Below are 13534 nucleotides of genomic sequence, written 5' to 3'. Positions count from 1 at the left end.
TGCAGTCGTGTTAGGGATTGACTTAATGGTCACCAAAATCTACTGGAAAGAGAATGGTGTCATGAGTGACTTGTTGGTGCGACAGTTCATATGACTGAAGTCTGACTGACCTTACTGAATTGAACAACTTTGGTTGATTTTATATAATTTCAGAGTCTCTGGTAATACTGAATAGCTAGTTAGGGTGAAGAACAACAAAAATAGGGACCTTTCCATCCTTCTACCTCGAATGTGCTAAGAATATATGCAAAGCAAAATAGGTTGCAAGGAATTTTGTCTTAGTTTACCCATACTACTATTATACTCCATTGTTTGCAATTAAAGATTGCATAGGATATAAGAATAAAATGGAGATTAAGAAGCTTTCAAAAATTATCCTCAAAAAGATGGGAGGGAGGGAGACAAAACACAAGAGACTCTTAATCTCACAAAACAAATTGAGGATTGCTGGGGGGAGTGTAGAAGGGAGAGGGTCGTGGGGTTATGGACATTGGGGAAGGTATGTGCTATGGTGAGTGCTGTGAAGTGTGTAAACCTGGCGATTCACAGACCTTTACCCCTGGGGTTAATAATACATTATATGTTAATAAAAAATTACCCTCAAAAACAAACCATTCTCTTAGAATGCTACTAATCTTAAAGTATAACTGCTTTTACCCTAGGGCAAAGGCTAGGATATTTAATTCCCACGACCTTACAATCTAACTTCTATGCCAGGGGTCCCCAGACCTCTTCTGGGGCATATTTCCATCAATAAGAATTTGTTGAGCAAACCTATCCAATGTATGACCTATTAATTTCTTCTTATGTCTTTTATTTGCATGTATTTTACCATTAGCTAATTTCTCAAGGCTCCATACAATGTTAGAGTGAGATCTTTACAACATCGATGTGGGTATAGATATGTATTTTAAATGACTTGACACCTTTTTTGGCCAAATTTTTGTCAAGTCTGAGGAGAGCCTCCTGAACGCATCTCATGATGTGGCCGATGAAAGGGCTTGTTCCAGAAGCGCCATCCCTGCCACTTCCTTGTTTGCTTATTGCATCTTAAGTATCTTAAACTCATGCTTTCTTTGCAGGGATCCACGTAAGCCACATTTTGTAGAAAAGAGATAAACTCTGTAAATTCACCCAGCTTGGCATAGGTAAACTGCCGTCCACTCTACACGCTGAAAGCAAACTGAGGAGTCTGGGAGCTGTTGGGACTCCTGCCCTGCCCTCATGTCACCTCAGACACAGATCACCAGAGGACACTGAGTGACGGACGGGAAGGCAGGCACAACTGTCAGTCTGTAGGAAATGTTCAGGAAGGTTGATTTCCTCCTCCTCTTTTAGACAAAATGTAATTACAAGTAGACATCTTATTTTCCCATATCCTATGTGATCACCTTGCATGTATCCTACTTTAGAGATCACTGTTCTCCACTGTTTTCTTCTGCCACTTCTCAGCCATCTTTTCAGCAAGGTAGAAGTATGCTATGAAGTTCCTTTCCCGTCAGCTCCTAGTTATGCAAGGTTGCACTCCTTTGCTAGTGGTTATGTGTAATTATAGCCCCGGTTAGCTATTCTCCAAAAATTCAGAGTTGGGGGAATATATCAATATTCCCAAAGCCACAGTTTTCTTTTGGCCCTTGTTATCTCACCTGTCCTCCTACAGCCGTCACGTGTTTATCTTCTTACTTACTTACTTAGTTACTTCTTACTGACATCCTGATGTTGGAGGAGTTGGCCTCATGGGCAGAGACATACCTTTTTGAGGTGAAGAAAGAATGATTGAGATGGGACAAGAGATGTTAAGGGCATTACTCTGCACTGACTTCTCTCAACAGATTAGAAGATACAGTGTCCTCCCTTAAGGAAAAATTTATAGGTTAAGATTTTGGAGTTGAGCAAAGAAGGCTTGAAATATCTGAGACCATGCATGGGTTTATAGTTACCCTGATCTGTGGGATGTGACCTACTGTAGGAACAGAGGAGACAGAAAGTTAATTGATCTACAGCTGGGCTTCATCCAGTCAAGTTCAACAGGAAGAGCAAAGGGTTAGAGCACTGGAAAGAAGCAGAGGACAAAAGATGTTTTTTTGTTTTTTGTTTTTGTTTTTTAACTTCAGAATTGGGTTTTAGGCTCCCCAGAAGAAAGGGTTTCAGAGGAAGGCACACTATGAGTGGTGTTTGGATCAAGGCAGTAGAAGGCAAGAACAGTGTGAAAACATAGGAGCAGATGTATGACCGAGAAGGACTTATATTTGGGACATTGTCTAAGGGTTGCAAGCATGTAAATTTTGGTGGCCTCAGCATTTTGTTAATAACTCTCAGCTGTCCTATGTCTTCATTGATTTTTATTGCTGTTTATAGAAGAATCTGCATGGAGAAAGCAATGATAGTCACCTCCTAGATTCAAGGAACAGATGGAAGATTCGAAGCTGCTGCATTTCAGCTCGGGTAGGCTGTGCATTGAAGTCCCAAGTAGGCTTGGGTGTGTGTGTGGGTGTGTGTGTGTGTGTGTGTGTATGTGTTTGTCACTTGTCAAGAAGGCAGAAGTCTCTGGCCTCAGGAGTATAGTATGTTGATATACACTTAATAGATCTGGCTGTGGGAAAGAGTTAAAAATGGGTTGCCATAAAGACTACATTTTTGAAAGGGGGACCAATGATGGTAGAAACACATAACATGGCTATGTTTTTAATTAGTAGCATAAAAAGGTTTGTTTCAAAAATAAGCAATTGTGGAAATGTGTTCTGCTCAACAAATTAGTCCCAGTATACCTATGTGGGAATTAACCAGGGAATTCAGAGAAATAAAACAGGTTTGAAGCAATGTCTTCAGATCTAAACTCTACAGTGTCTGGTGATGGATTAATTTGGAGTTGTTTCTCCTGGGAAAACTTTTGCTCCTTTAGGTACTTGATTATGTCCATATTGATGTTTTAGTTTTAACATTTGTATGTCAATTTGGGTTTATAAAGCTCTTCACACAAATATATATATGCTATCGAGGTTCCCAACCAGTTGCTGAAATAGTAGATAAGTATTATTTGCATTTAGTAAAGAATTTAAGTGAAACTAGAGGGGTGGTTGTTTGTCCAAGCTTACACAGCTGAAAAGTGACAGAGTAGATAAATCATTTTATGCTGAGGGGCGCCTGGGTGGCTCAGTAGGTTGAGTCCTCTGCCTTTGGCTTAGGTCGTGATCTCGGGGTCCTGAGGTTGAGCCCCGCATCAGGCTCTCTGCTCAGTGGGGAGCCTGCTTCCCCCTACCCCCCTCTCTCTGCCTGTCTCTCTGCCAACTTTTGATCTCTGTCTGTCAAATAAATAAATAAAATCTTAAAAAAAATGTTTTTATGCTGAGACCAATAGTTACTCCACTACACGTCACCATTATGTCAGGGTCTACACATTCTTTTCTCAAGATGGTACCTTCATAAAGAACACATGATCATGACCTCTCTCAGGAAGCCATACCACATCTGGACTTTCCAGAGCAGTAAACTTCATCTTAAGATAACTGGAGTGTTGGGAATGCCTTATGTTCCATAACTAGGCTAATTTTCCATTGTTTCATGTCTCATCAAATTATCTGGTTCCAAAAAAGTAGCAACCTTTTAAAATCGGTTTGCTGAGTAAGATGGTCTGATTTGAGACAGCTGATATTTAACATCTCTTTTCCCTCCAACCATTCCAAGATGCGTAATGAGTTCCTGTATAAAGTTGACTCATCTCTTAGCTACCAGAGTCCTGATTCCTCTTGATACCAAATAAGTATCCTAAGTGACTTACTTGAATTAAACCTAAATATTCTGCATTTGCTTAAGTCCATTGACAATGTATGTGGGTAGATGTTGGAACTCTTCTCTGACCATGTCATGGTGTGGTATTTCAAATCAAGTGTTATTCAAAAATTAATTTCAGGTGTGGAAACTCAATCATGTGACCTAACCAAAAAATACCTAATAAAGATATGTAAGGAATGACATGCATTCAGATTTCCTGTTTCTTTTTTGCCTAGTTTGGCTATAGGGCTTTACAAGGTGGTCTAAGGCATTTATCCTGATTCTATCACTCAGATGTATTTCAAATTATGTTCATACTTTCATGCATATGTTCTTTTGCTCACTCTTACTTTCACACTACCTTGAAAATGTTTCTTAGATTTATTTATTTATTTTAGAGAGAGAGAGTGAGCAGAGAAAGGGGCAGAAGGGGAGGGGGAGAGAATCTTGTCCTGAACAGACGCCACCCTGAGCCCTGTGCAGGGCTGGATCTCACAACCCTACGATCATGACCTAAGCTAAAACCAAGAGTCAGATGCTTAACCAACTGAGCCACCTAGGCACCCCTGAGAATGTATCTTTTCTTTTACTTATTTTTAAAGATTTTATTTATTTGAGAGAGAGAGAGAGCATGAGCAGGGATAGGGAGGGGCAGAGGAAGGCGGAAAGAGAGAACCTCAAGCAGACTCTGTGCTGAGCAGTGAGCCCAATGCAGGCTGGTCCCAGGACCTTGAGATCATGACCCTAGCCAAAGGCAGATGCTTAACTGACTGAGCCACGCAGGCACCGCTAAAAATGTACCTCTTATATGTTAGTTTAATATATCAGTGTCAGAACCCTTTGCTTTTGTCAAACCATGTTTAAAAGGTAGTTAATTCAGTGAAGCACATTTATTTAGTATGTTCCTTCGAAGTATACGGACTGCATTTTGTAAGTGGGATTCTTAACATTCAGTGATACATTTCATCATCAATTTCTATTATAAAATTACACTCGTTAACTGTAGAAACTTCAGTAAATGCATAAAAGTACAAAGAGGAAAATAGCATCACTCATCACCCCAGTACTCTGAATAAATCACTGATAAATTTTGTGGGTGATTGTTGCTTTTTTAAAATTTTTCAAAGTCATATTGTATGTACCTCCTTGTTGGTATCCCCAGTTACATATTTAAACTGAAAAAGGCCAGAGACACTGTATATTTTTTATCTGTAGTTATTTTAGTCTTTAAAACCAGAAATAAGATGACACTTGCATTGCTTACCATTTCCGGACAACAATTGCCCTAAATCTTGGTGATTTCAAATACCTTATCTCAGAGTTTCTGTGTTCAAGAATCTGGGCAAGCCTTAGCTGGGTCCTCTGCTTCAGATCTCTTACAAGGCTGCAATCAGGGTTCCCAGTGGGCCCTCAGTCATCTGTGTTACAGTTCATCTGGGACATGATCCACTTTCAATTTCACTCATTGGTGGGTGGGTTGGTTGGTTGGTTGGTTGGTTGTCAAGATTCCATCCCTCATGGGCTTGGGACTAAGGCTCTTAGTTCCTTACCACATGGGCACCTCCAACATGACAGTAGAGTCCAACAAGATGAAGTCATAGTCTTCCTAACCTAAACACAGAAATGACATTCTATCACTTTTGCCAATTTTTTATGAGAAGCCAATCACTAGGTCTAACCCATACTCAAGGGTGTGACTACCAAGAGACAGGGGTCACTGAAGGCCATCTCTGAAGGCTGCCTACCACTATACTACATCATAATAGTTGTATCCTAATCCCTTAGTTTCTTTATGTAATGAAGAAAGTGTTTTAAAAATCTTTAAAAGTCTCAAAATCCTTTTTTTAAGTAATTTTTAAAAAGATTTTATTATTTATTTGACAGATGAAGATCACAAGTAGGCAGAGAAGCAGGCAGAGAGAGAGGAGGAAGCAGGCTCCCTGCTGAGCAGAAAGCCCAATGCGGGGCTCGATCCCAGGATCCCAGGGATCATGACCTGAGCCGAAGGCAGAGGCTTTAACCTACTGAGCCAACCAGGCACCCTCAACATCCTTTTTAATCACACATGAAGAGTATGACACATCAAAATCCAGTCGCTGGTTCAGCATTTTCTAGATTGGAGGAGGAATGTTTCTTCAAAACTTCACTTTACTAAAAAGCTACTTGTAACATTGGGAAACAAACAACAAAGACATCCAAGCAAAGATTGTCCACTCCAGGCCGCCAGAGTGTTGTCTGACATTTGCAACCACAACAAAAACTGAGCACGATGAGCACTGATGTTTCCCTAATAGGTACAAGAGAGGTTAAAGGAAGTTACTGAATAAACATGTTTTAAATAGGACGAGAGGGCTGATGAGGTAGTGACTCCAGGCTGGGAGTTCACTAGCACCTACCTCACTCCTTCTTGGTTAAATGTAGCCCTGCCTCAATTTCCTTCTTTTTCACTCCCTTTCCTTTCTAACCCTGGAGGCTCTAGGTTGCTGTTATATGGAAACATTAGAATTTTACTAGAGAACTCCTAATTTTCATGGCTGCGAACATACACTGGTCTCTGGCCCCTAAATGCTTCTTTCTGGTCTGGGAGCTTCAAGGAATTAACAAACTGGTCAGAGTTAGTGTCTCATTCAAATTTTTTTCCAAGGGAACTCACATTTGCAGCGCATGAATTCTGAAAGACCTATACTCTTTTGTGAAGCAGGGGGGAAAGTTTGGCAACAAATAAAACATATTTTTATGGTCCTTCCCTCCTTTGTACACACATCTCAGCGTGGTTTGACATTTTGGTTGGTGTCAGTAAGATCACTTTTGTAGTCAAGGACTGGCTTCACAGCATTCTCTAGAAAAATGAAGTGCACAAAACACCTCATGAGGAGGCACTGTTTTGTGGACTTTGAACTAAAGTTTATCCAAGGGATGTTATATATAAGGATGCAACACTATTTAGAGCTTTTCGCAGCAGGCATGAGCCAACTTGCCTTTCAGTCATTGTTAAACAACCCAGAAACAATCTAGATCAAGCCCTGTGATGGCCCCCCCACTCAGCATGGAGTCTGCTTAAGATTTTAAGATTTTCTTCCTCTCCCTCCACCCCCCCCCCAACCGCCCTCTGTGCATTCTCTCTCCCGCTCTCTCAAAAAGAAAGAGAGAAACAAAGAAAGAGAGTGAGGAAGGAAGGAAGGAAGGAAGGAAGGGGCGGGCAGTTATCCCAAACTGCTGGTAAGGAATTTGGTGAAACTGAGGCTCTGAGAATTACATGCTCAAAGTCCCCTAGTTAATAAGTAGAGGAATCCATGTTAAGGAGCCAGTTCTTCTTGAACCCAAAGCCTATCTATTGTCTCTCTACTATACCATGCTACTTGTGTGAGCAGTTATTGTTCAGAGTTATTTTTTGGTGTCCTCACCCACATCTTATTCATCAGTCTCTTGCTTATCTGTTCCTAATTTGAGTGTTTTAGTAACTTAAAAAAAAAAAGAAACTAAAAAATATTCTCCCCATCCTGCTTCTCTTGCCAACATCAAGGTGAAATAAAGCACATATTACAAAAATAGAATTCATTTATACAAACATTTGTATAACAAACGTTATACAAACGTTTATACAAACATTACTTGCCGGAGAGCTAAGTGTAGGGAAAGAGTAGAGATAGACTGGTGGGTTTAAAATGACAATTGGAAAGCAACAAGAAGTAAGAAATGTGGTTCTTTCACATTGTGATGTATGTTCAAAATGCACCATTGGTTTGTGCTCAGCTTTGGAAGGAAATCCTTAGCTTTAGAGGATAATATGTAAACATTGTTTGGATTAAGCTAAATTATGGCTCCAACTGGATGGAGGGGTCCATCTTTTGCGCCAAGAATCAGTGATCTTGGCGTATGTTTAGCTGCCTCTTATCTCTGGTATGTGGTGCTTATGTCTCTTAAGATCAAGGATGGGCTTTAGAGAGAAGCCCACTGCTAGATAGAAAGCTGTTCCCAACCTAGATGCAGAATGTTAAATGCCAAAACTACATTATGTAATGTGTATCTACCAATAGGTTTGTGGGAAAATATTAAGGAAAAATGATCACCTGATTCTTTTTTTCTTCAGTGGGCTCTGCGTGGAGCCCAATACAGGGATTAAACTCGACCCTGAGATCAAGACCTGAGGCCAGATCAAGAGCCACAAACTCAACCGACTGAGCCACCCAGGCACCTCAAACCCCTGATTCTAGAACATATGTTTAAAAATGCAAAATAGGGGTGACTGGGTGGCTCAGTGGGTTAAAGACTCTGCCTTCAGCTCAGGTCAGGATCCCAGGGTCCTGGGATGGAGCCCTACATTGGGCTCTCTGCTCTGCCGGGAGCCTGCTTCCTCCTCTCTCCCTCTCTCTCTGCCTCCCTCTCTGCCTACTTGTGATCTCTCTCTGTCAAATAAATAAATAAAAATCTTAATAAAATAAAATAAAATAAAAATGCAAAATAAAGTTTATCTACTTTCTGTTAGGCTCAGAATATTGCAAAGACCTGCCATCATCTTTTTAATTACCTTCCTTTCATGGCATTTCTGTTAGATACATACCTTAAAGTGATAGCTATCTGGTCACCCATGTCTGTTAACTGACCTGAATGATGGTTACCAAGAAATTGGTTGTGAGAGAAACCTCTTCCCTTTGATGTAATGCTACACAGAAGGGGTCTCTTTAATTTTTAAACATAAGATTCCTTGGTCATCTTGTTTCAAAGCTTGAGTTTCTAAATCAAAAAGTATTTTAAAAACAAATACATGGTTACAAATAAAAAAACAAAACAAAACAAAACAAAAAAACCCAAAAAACCATGTTGCCTGTGACCACCATCAAAAAAAAATAAGTAAATGGTAAAAAATAAGTTTATACTCTGAAAAGAGTATAAAAAGAATCTGGGTATGCTAGATTTGGAACCTATAAATAAAAGCTAAATTTTAACAGGTTTTGTAAATTCGGGAATGAGGAAACCAAAGGCAAAGTATAAGAAATTGATCCACCGCATATCTAAGAACAAAAAGTCGTTGTAGTTGACAGCTCAGTGGAAGTCAGTTGGTGATGTGCCAAATGAACTTGTGCTTTGTTACTAAAAATACAGTGTCCAGCACAAGAGAGGAGAAAATCCTGCTCCACTGTGGTACCTCATCATAAGATGTGGGCAACTGGCTGATTTCTACAGGTGAGGGACCAGGAAGCAGCTCAGAACCGTATTGGAAATGGTTATAATAATATGGAAGAATAAGATTGTATGGTATGTAGTTAATATAAATGCCTACGAGTTAATTAGTCCAAAGAAATTTATTTTTACAAGAGAATCTGCAGTTTGTATCCTGCTTAATTATTTAAAAAAATATTTATTTTTTTGAGAGATAGAGCATGAATTGGGGGGAGGGGCAAAGAAAGAGGGAGAAGGAGAAGCAGAAGCAGGCTCCTCGCCCAGCAAGGAGCCTGATGTGATGCTTGATGCCCAGCTTAATCCCAGGACCCCAGGATTACGACCTGAGTCTAAGGCTGATGCTTAACTGACTGAGCCACCCAGGAGCCCTTGACTTTAATTATAATAGATCTGTGAAATCACAGTTAATAGGTGACTTATCACAACTTAAACTATTCAATGGAATAACAACAATTATTTTCCACAACTACCATTCATTCTCTATAATGAACATAGTCTATATAATGAATCATAGATACAGTTACTGTAGTTGAGAAATAACTACTAAAACCTGTGAATACCTTAGAAATGCTCTTCGGACTTTTGAGACAACAGACTCAGGAGCCCATCTTCATGATGACTGGATACAGACAATATGTCATCAGCGGTTAAGCATTCCTGACCACTCTAAACATTCTCTAACAGATATTCCCCTTCATCTCCTGGGAAAGGGGTAACAGCAATCTTCATTCTGTATCCTTGTGAAAACAGTCTTCTCTAAATTTCCATTAACATTACTCAGAATTGAGGCTGATTTCAACCACCACTCTGACTAGGCTGAACGACATTACTTGGGGCTTCTAAGAGCTATAATAATAATGGTTTCCCTGTAGAGATGAGAAAACAGAGAGTTTAAAGAAACTGCCCAAGGGCACAAAGTAACAAAACTAAACCCAAGTCTGTCTGACTTTGGTGCTTCTATAGCTTTCTTTAAATATCTGAAGGACCACCAATGGATAGAAGACAGATTTTTATTTCATTATGAGAAAGAGGTCTCCTTCATTACAGCTGTTCTAAGGAGGCTGCCTTGGGAGTAGGGTTGTCATATGAAATATAGGACATCAGCTAAATTTGAATTTCAAATAACAATGAAAATTGCTAGTCAAAGTCCCAAACATGGCATAGGATATTCTTTTATTAAATATTCCTTGTTGTTTATCTGAAATTCAAACTTAACAGAGCATCCCATATTCTTTTTTTTTTTTTTTTTTTATGCTGAGGGAATTCACTGATGGTTTTTATTTGATCATAAAGCAACAGTTCAAGTCATTTGCTACCAAGCACAGTGGCAAGGATCTTTTTTTTTTTTTTTTAATTTATTTTTTATTTATTTTCAGCATAACAGTATTCATTGTTTTTGCACCACACCCAGTGCTCCATGCAATCTGTGCCCTCTCTAATACCCACCACCTGGTTCCCCCAACCTCCACCCCCCCCCGACTTCAAACCCCTCAGATTGTTTTTCAGAGTCCATAGTCTCTCATGGTTCACCTCCCCTTCCAATTTCCCCTAACTCCCTTTTTTTTTTTTTAATTTTTTATAAACATATATTTTTATCCCCAGGGGTACAGATCTGTGAATCACCAGGTTTACACACTTCACAGCACTCACCAAAGCACATACCCTCCCCAATGTCCATAATCACACCCCCTTCTCCCAAACCCCCTCCCCCCAGCAACCCTCAGTTTGTTTTGTGAGATTAAGAGTCACTTATGGTTTGTCTCCCTCCCAATCCCATCTTGTTTCATTGATTCTTCTCCTACCCACTTAAGCCCCCATGTTGCATCACCACTTCCTCATATCAGGGAGATCATATGATAGTTGTCTTTCTCTGCTTGACTTATTTCGCTAAGCATGATACGCTCTAGTTCCATCCATGTTGTCGCAAATGGCAAGATTTCATTTCTTTTGATGGCTGCATAGTATTCCATTGTGTATATATACCACATCTTCTTGATCCATTCATCTGTTGATGGACATCTAGGTTCTTTCCATAGTTTGGCTATTGTGGACATTGCTGCTATAAACATTCGGGTGCACGTGCCCCTTTGGATCACTACGTTTGTATCTTTAGGGTAAATACCCAATAGTGCAATTGCTGGGTCATAGGGCAGTTCTATTTTCAACATTTTGAGGAACCTCCATGCTGTTTTCCAGAGTGGCTGCACCAGCTTGCATTCCCACCAACAGTGTAGGAGGGTTCCCCTTTCTCCGCATCCTCGCCAGCATCTGTCATTTCCTGACTTGTTGATTTTAGCCATTCTGACTGGTGTGAGGTGATATCTCATTGTGGTTTTGATTTGTATTTCCCTGATGCCGAGTGATATGGAGCACTTTTTCATGTGTCTGTTGGCCATCTGGATGTCTTCTTTGCAGAAATGTCTGTTCATGTCCTCTGCCCATTTCTTGATTGGATTATTTGTTCTTTGGGTGTTGAGTTTGCTAAGTTCTTTATAGATTCTGGACACTAGTCCTTTATCTGATATGTCGTTTGCAAATATCTTCTCCCATTCTGTCAGTTGTCTTTTGATTTTGGTAACTGTTTCCTTTGCTGTGCAAAAGCTTTTGATCTTGATGAAATCCCAATAGTTCATTTTTTCCCTTGCTTCCCTTGCCTTTGGCGTTGTTCCTAGGAAGATGTTGCTGCGGCAGAGGTCGAAGAGGTTGCTGCCTGTGTTCTTCTCAAGGATTTTGATGGATTCCTTTCGCACATTGAGGTCCTTCATCCATTTTGAGTCTATTTTTGTGTGTGGTGTAAGGAAATGGTCCAATTTCATTTTTCTGCATGTGGCTGTCCAATTTTCCCAGCACCATTTATTGAAGAGGCTGTCTTTTTTCCATTGGACATTCTTTCCTGCTTTGTCGAAGATTAGTTGACTGTAGAGTTGAGGGTCTATTTCTGGGCTCTCTATTCTGTTCCATTGATCTATGTGTCTGTTTTTGTGCCAGTACCATGCTGTCTTGATGATGACAGCTTTGTAATAGAGCTTGAAGTCCGGAATTGTGATGCCACCAACGTTGGCTTTCTTTTTCAATATCCCTTTGGCTATTCGGTCTTTTCTGGTTCCATATAAATTTTAGAATTATTTGTTCCATTTCTTTGAAAAAGATGGATGGCACTTTGATAGGAATTGCATTAAATGTGTAGATTGCTTTAGGTAGCATAGACATTTTCACAATATTTATTCTTCCAATCCAGGAGCATGGAACATTTTTCCATTTCTTTGTGTCTTCCTCAATTTCTTTCATGAGTACTTTATAGTTTTCTGAGTATAGATTCTGTGTCTCTTTGGTTAGGTTTATTCCTAGGTATCTTATGGTTTTGGGTGCAATTGTAAATGGGATTGACTCCTTAATTTCTCTTTCTTCTGTCTTGCTGTTGGTGTAGAGAAATGCAACTGATTTCTGTGCATTGATTTTATATCCTGACACTTTACTGAATTCCTGTATAAGTTCTAGCAGTTTTGGAGTGGAGACTTTTGGGTTTTCCACATATAGTATCATATCATCTGCGAAGAGTGATATTCTTATTTGCTGAATCTGGCTACCCTGCTGGGAAAGGTTCTATTTCCAGGTGCTGGTGATTAAAAACACAACTGATTCCCTGTAGATGCAATATCGAGGATCTGAGGGTCAGAAGGAACTGGGGTGGTGCGGAGAGTGGGGTCCAGATGTCATCATCTTCACAGGCTGTCAGCTGGGGAGGAACCAAAGGACTCTATAGTCCATGCCTTGGAGGAATGATGGCATTTTTAAAAAATAAAAAATGTATTTATTTATTTGAGAGAAAGAGCATGCATGCATGAGCAGGGGGGACAGAGGGAAAGAGAATCTGAAGCAGACTCAGTGCTGAGCACAGAGCCCAACGTGGGGCTCTATCTCATGACCCTGCGATCAGACCTGAGCCAAAACCAAGAGTAGGCACTTAACTGGCAGTACCACCTCAGTGCCCCCAAGGAACAATGACTTTTTATGGCCTTTCCATTTTCTCTGTTTCTCATTCCTTTGGCAGGTTTATCTCACTGCCATCCAGCCCCTGGTAGGTACAGGGAACAGTGGAGAATGCAAAAGAGAACAACATTTTGCTCCTTAGTAATATTTTTTGAATGTATTGGTGGTGGAGATCCTTGGAAATCGATTTACATGGAGGGTTGGGTTCCTACCAGGAATTCTGGAATTTTCACGTCCAAGATGCAGTCTATCCAGTATATTTGGTGTTTCGTTCTACCCAAGAATAAGGCACTGGGAGTATTCTTCCTAGAGGTGGGGATTAGAATAAATAATTTCTGGCAGACTCCCCAAATCACATAAGAAGATAAGTTAAAAGTTGGCCCCATTTTGAAATTGATGAAACCATTGCTTTGGAAACCTTTCTTAACGTTACTGAACGAAACCCATTAGGAGAATTCTTCCTTAACGGACATCTTCGCGCCCAAGGTATTAACGACCTGTCTCGTGAAATCTTTAAGTAGCTTCATGCCGATAACTGACAAATAATGAAGTTCAACTGAGGCCCCTTTCACATTTGATTCTCCCACACGGT

This window comes from Mustela erminea, chromosome 4 (assembly GCF_009829155.1).
Source record: "Mustela erminea isolate mMusErm1 chromosome 4, mMusErm1.Pri, whole genome shotgun sequence".
Lineage (NCBI taxonomy): Eukaryota > Metazoa > Chordata > Mammalia > Carnivora > Mustelidae > Mustela > Mustela erminea.
Note: the sequence above shows the minus strand (reverse complement) of the source record.